Genomic DNA, 5,817 nt, shown 5'->3' on the forward strand with positions numbered 1-5,817 from the left:
TGAAATTTCCAGGGTTCTCCCAGCGCCTCTGGTTTCCCCATCCTGAGCTTACTTTAACAGGCCTCTTCCCTGGGCTCTTACACCCCGGCCCTCCTTTTCTTTTCCCGGACTCCTCCTCTAGGCACAATGCAGATCCTGTAGGAATGAGGTTGGTTGGGATGTTTTCATTGTGCAATCCAGGCTCTCTCGCTGCCTCCTAGGGTCAGTGGCAGGCCAGGAAGGAAAGAGGGAGGGCGGGGTGGCGGGAAGCTCAGTGCGGACAAAGGAGAGCTTTAAATCCCTGTCAAGCCTGTCAAACGTCTGCTTTTTAACATCCCCTGCTCTGCCAGTTCTGAACGTCGGTGGCAGAATACTTCCCGAAAACACTCTTTTGGTGGTCTAAATTTTAAACAATGCTGCGGTTACGTTTGAATCTTACTACTCTGTGGGCATTGCTGCAGCCCATAAATCAGGGCGGACAGACGCCCAGCCTGGCAATGACTGCAAGAAATTCCAACACTGGTCGGGAGTGGGGGTCAGCCCTGCCCTGGCTGGGTGTGGGTGGGGCCCAGCATTGGGACCCTGGGGACCAAGCAGATGCCAGACCTGATCTGGGCCGTCCTGGTCCCTGCCTGCCAGCCCCGGAAGGAGAGCCACGCAGCGGGATGCAGGCCCACCCCCTCTGCTGTCCCCTAATCGTGCTCGCCCAGGGCCGGCCACCCAGACCCAAAGACGCTCTGGACCAAATCGCCCACTGGCAGTGCTGGATTTGGCTTTGGAGAGAACTGCCTGCGACGCAGGGGGCACTTGGGCAGCCCAGGCCTCGGAGTGGTGTTGGGCGCCGGTGGGTGGAGGCCTGTGGGTGGGGGGTATGTGATAGGGCCGAGAAAGAACAAAGGCAGGGGAGGGTGGCGGGCTGGCATGACCGCCCGCTCTGTCCTGCTTCTCCTTCTGCACTTCTCCTTCTCTCCCTGCTTGTGGCTGGGGCAAAGCCAGAGTGTCCGCCCCCGCCCTTCCCTTGCCTGTTCATTTTCTTGCTCAAGATGTGATCCTGGAGACAACTGTGTCTCTGAAACTCAAAGCTTTTGTAAAGGGTGTGCAACTGACTTGGAGTTGGCTTTCTTTCTTAGAGAGGCACATGTTCCTTCATCCAAAGTTCTTGGGGAAACTTCTTTTTAAACTGGAGCAGAGGATCCCAACGTTCTTTATCCCACAAAGGAGGAAGGTGTTCGTTTCAGTTTTGTTTTTCCCAACAAGGGGCTTGAACTCCCACCTCTGCCATCAGGACCTGAGCTGAGACCAACTGAGGCGCCCAGGAAGGGGCTTCCTCCTTCCAGGAAGGAGGAAGGTGTTTTTAAAAAAAAAAAAAAAGACCCATTCAGGGTGTTAAATAGATATGTTGCTGATTGTTTTCAAATTAGATTTCCAGGATTACCATAGCCAAGCATTTGGTGCTTTTGTTTCTATGGCACCTTATGTAAACACTCAGTATCCAATAAATATTCTGTGACTTGTTGGCCTTTCCTCCCACCCAAACTTCAGCTACCCTGCCTTCAAATGTTTTGTACAGCAACGGGGAAGTTCTAGGATGGGGCTGGTCTGGAGAGAAGCATGACTGCATCCCCAGGCTGAGGGATTAGCTGGAAGCCTGAAATAATGCATTGGGATATCACTGGAGGGAAGAAAGGTGTGCAGAGAAATTCAGCAGCACCTCACCCAGCCACGAGCAAGGATTATCAGTCAGGCCAGGCAGCCAAGCTGGGATCAGAAACAAAAATATTTATTTTATGAATACGATGAGCACTGAGCTGATTCTGATTCTGAGGCAAAAAGACGTCTGACCTGAGGAGGTTCAGCAAAACAAAACAAAACAAAAACCTGTTAACAAAATCAGATATCCTCTGAAATGGGAAAGTTTTTCTCGAGTTGGTCATTAACTATAGCCCAGGGCCAAAAGCTGTGGGTTTCAGGGAATACTAAATGCATCCAGTAGTCCCTCTTCACTCACCTTTCATGTTCTTTGCCCCATCTACCCTTCACATCTTCACCCCCATGAAGTCAGAGAGTATGATGGCTTAACATCCTGGGGCCAGAAAGGTGGAGGGAGAGAAGCTTCTGGAGGTTTAAAAGGACAGATTCATCAGACGTCAGAGCCGGTAACAGGTTTAGAGAGCAATCCTGATGTGCCCCTTTGTAGCAGTGGGAATGGGGGAGGTAGTGGTTTGACCTCTGCTGTTTCAGGGGCAGCCAAAAGGCACGAATTTCCACTTGAGCCTGTCAAATAGGTGAGCGCTTAGAGGAAGCTGCCTTACCATCCTAATTAAACTAAAAGCCTGGGGATGTGGAACTAGGAATTTCTGAGGCTTATCTTGGGAAGTAGGGACTGGTTAGGGGAGGGAGAAGCAGGGGAATGGGAGTAAATAGGGGAAAACAATGTAGTCTGGTTTCTGGAACTTCTAAACAAACTTTGAATTGCTGCGGTTTGCAGAAAAGTGTTCTGGTGTGTTCTGACGGCTGTCTGGGAGCTGGGTGGCAGGGACAGTGCTGGCAGGCTCTAATTCTCTGCTCCCAAGAGTGAGGGTAGCCCTTTCCCTGGAGACTCTGGGAAGCTGAGAGAGAGTTCCAGGTGGCTTAGGTCCAGAGTCCTTAGACCAGGCCCTTGGACACCTTCTAGTCCTAGCATCTTCTAACAGAAAAGGAGACCAAATCCTTGGAGGCAGAAGTGAGTTGCCTGTTAAAATACAATTTTCAAAAAGATAAAACCATGCCTTTCATTCAGATGTTAAATGGGTATGTTTCTCAGATTTTGTTGAGTTCCTTAACATGGAGAGCAGTAAAATTTAAAATTGGCCCGAAGAGCATTTGAGAGCCTAGATATGTACAGGCCATCTGATGGCTTGCAGGGTCACAAGCTGTACAAAACACTGGTCTATGTTTAACAGGATCATAAGCTGTAAACTTTGAGGCTCTTAGTTCCACTGGGAAGAAACAATTTGCATTTCTATGGACCAAAATTTTCCAAATGAGCTTTTGCCTTATAGTGAAGAAAAATAGTCCGGTAAGTAGAGAGTCAACTCTGGCATTTAAAGAGGACCTGACAGTGTCTTTCACCTATTTCCAAGTTTCAGGTAACTTTTTTTTAACTTGTCAGAATTATACTGGTAATTGCTAGTAGATGTAGGATAATCATGAAAGTTTCCCTCTGTCCACACCAGTCTTTCTGTCCTTGAAACAAAATCCAGAAGGACCATGATGTACAAGATCCAAACTCGTCAACTGGAGAAAGGATGGCTTAGGGAAGTAGTGCACTCCCTACTTCCTCTCTGCCCAGCCCGTCTACCCCCATAAGGTGCTACCCATGCCAACACTGACCTTTGAGGAAGTCCAAACTGAGTTCTCCTTCCCTCTTTTCCCAAACTCAAGGTGTGGTCTGAATACTCTCTGTCTTCCCTCCAGCAGAATTCCTTAATCATTCCATCACCCACCCTTCCACACTCAATCCTCATTATTTCACTATCTCTAGGGCCCTTTCCGCATATTCTCTGTTGGAAACTTCATTAGATGTTTACAAGTGAAGCTAGAGGACACCTACTGGATATTTTAAAAAGGGATTTAAGTACTGAATGTACTCTGCTGGCATCAGTTAAAAACACTTCTAGTTCTTAAATCCAAATTTGTTTTCCCAAATGGGAGTGAGAACCTGCGTATAAACCCTAGAAAGCCTCAGGTAGGTTTGCAAAGCTAGCATTGACTTTTTGGCTTTAGAAAAACTCTTATTAATTTCCTGGCTCTTCATCAGAGTGAATACGGATGTCCTTCCTTTGGGGCGGTCTCTGAGGATAAATGAGTTACTTATTTGTGGAGAGATTTGGTAGCCCGAGGCAAGTGACACCGAGCTTCAACAAAGCATCTGCACAAACACCCATCCTTTGGTTCTTGCCAGATCTTTGTGGGCGGCAGAGTTTGTAATAACTTCATTACCAGAGTCCATCAGACTTGCTAGTGTCTCTCTAAGATTGTCTTTGCCATTATCATTTTGTTTGTCTGCAGTGGAATTCAGGTAGATAAGGAATGGGGGTAGTGCAGGGGGAGCTATTACCTACATTCAAAAGATAACATGATGGGAGTGAATCATCTACCCCCACGCCCTGATTCTGAGGCTTGTTTTTGCAATCTTTTTATCATCAAAAAGAAGAGGAAAATTGTAAGAAGAGTAAGTTCTTTATGGCTGAGGGAAGTTCAGAGCCATCATGCGGAGATCCCAGTTTAGGACGAAATGGGAACGTTTCAGAAGTGCTGTGCCCAAATTCTAATCTTGTTCCTTGATAGGACGAAATGGGAACGTTTCAGAAGTGCTGTGCCCAAATTCTAATCTTGTTCCTTGACCCACAGTATATGAGAGCCAAGGGCATATGAGAGATTATGAGAGATCAGCATTTTATGGGTTAAGAAAGGAAGACCCAAAGAAAGAGTGTAACTTGCTCAAGTTCACACCCCTGTGTTGAATGCCTGTTTTTGATATTTGTAAGAGGTGAGGCAGGAGGAGCAGAGCTCTAAGATCTTGGAGCTAGTCCTTGTCTACTGAACTGTCCCACTGATGAGCGATAGTTCTCGAGGCTGCTCTATAAAAACAAAACAGAGTACAATTGCAGGGTCATAGGGAAGCTCTATTTTTAATTTCTTGAGGAATCTCCACACTGTTCTCCAAAGAGGCTGCACCAACTTGCATTCCCACCAACAGTGTAAGAGGGTTCCCCTTTCTCCACATCCTCTCCTACACATGTTGTTTTTTAATTTTGTTAATTTTGGCCATTCTAACTGGTGTTAAGGTGATATCTCAATGTGGTTTTAATTTGAATCTCCCTGAGGGCTAATGATGATGAACATTTTTTCATGTGTCTGATAGCCATTTGTATGTCTTGATTGGAGAAGTGTCTGTTCATATCTTCTGCCCATTTTTTGATGTGTTTGCCTGTTTCGTGTGTGTTGAGTTTGAGGAGTTCATTATAGATCCTGAATATCAACCTTTTGTCTGTACTGTCATTTGCAAATATCTTCTCCCATTCCATGGGTTGCCTCTTTGTTTTTTTGACTATTTCCTTTGCTGCGCAGAAGCTTTTGATTTTGATGAAGTCCCCAAAGTGTGGAGATTCCTCAAGAAATTAAAAATAGAGCTTCCCTATGACCCTGCAATTGCACTCCTGGGTATTTACCCCAAAGACACAGATGTCGTGAAAAGAAGGGCCATCTGTACCCCAATGTTTATAGCAGCAATGGCCACGGTCGCCAAACTATGGAAAGAACCAAGATGCCCTTCAACGGATGAATGGATAAGGAAGATGTGGTCCATAACACTATGGAGTATTATGCCTCCATCAGAAAGGATGAATACCCAACTTTTGTAGCAACATGGACGGGACTGGAAGAGATTATGCTGAGTGAAATAAGTCAAGCAGAGAGAGTCAATTATCATATGGTTTCACTTATTTGTGGAGCATAACAAATAGCATGGAGGACAAGGGGCGTTAGAGAGGAGAAGGGAATTTGGGTAAATTGGAAGGGGAGGTGAACCATGAGAGACTATGGACTCTGAAAAACAATCTGAGGGGTTTGAAGTGGCGGGGGGGGTGGGAGGTTGGGGTACCAGGTAGTAGGTATTAAGGAGGGCACGTATTGCATGGAGCACTGGGTGTGGTGAAAAAATAATGAATACTGTTTTTCTGAAAATAAATAAATTGAAAAAAAAAACCCAAAAAAACAAAAAACAAACAAACAAAAAACAGAACAGAAACATGAAGGAGTAGTTTTAGTCCACTTCCCCTCTCCTTAAATCAAACC

This window comes from Neovison vison, chromosome 6, assembly GCF_020171115.1.
Source record: "Neovison vison isolate M4711 chromosome 6, ASM_NN_V1, whole genome shotgun sequence".
Lineage (NCBI taxonomy): Eukaryota > Metazoa > Chordata > Mammalia > Carnivora > Mustelidae > Neogale > Neogale vison.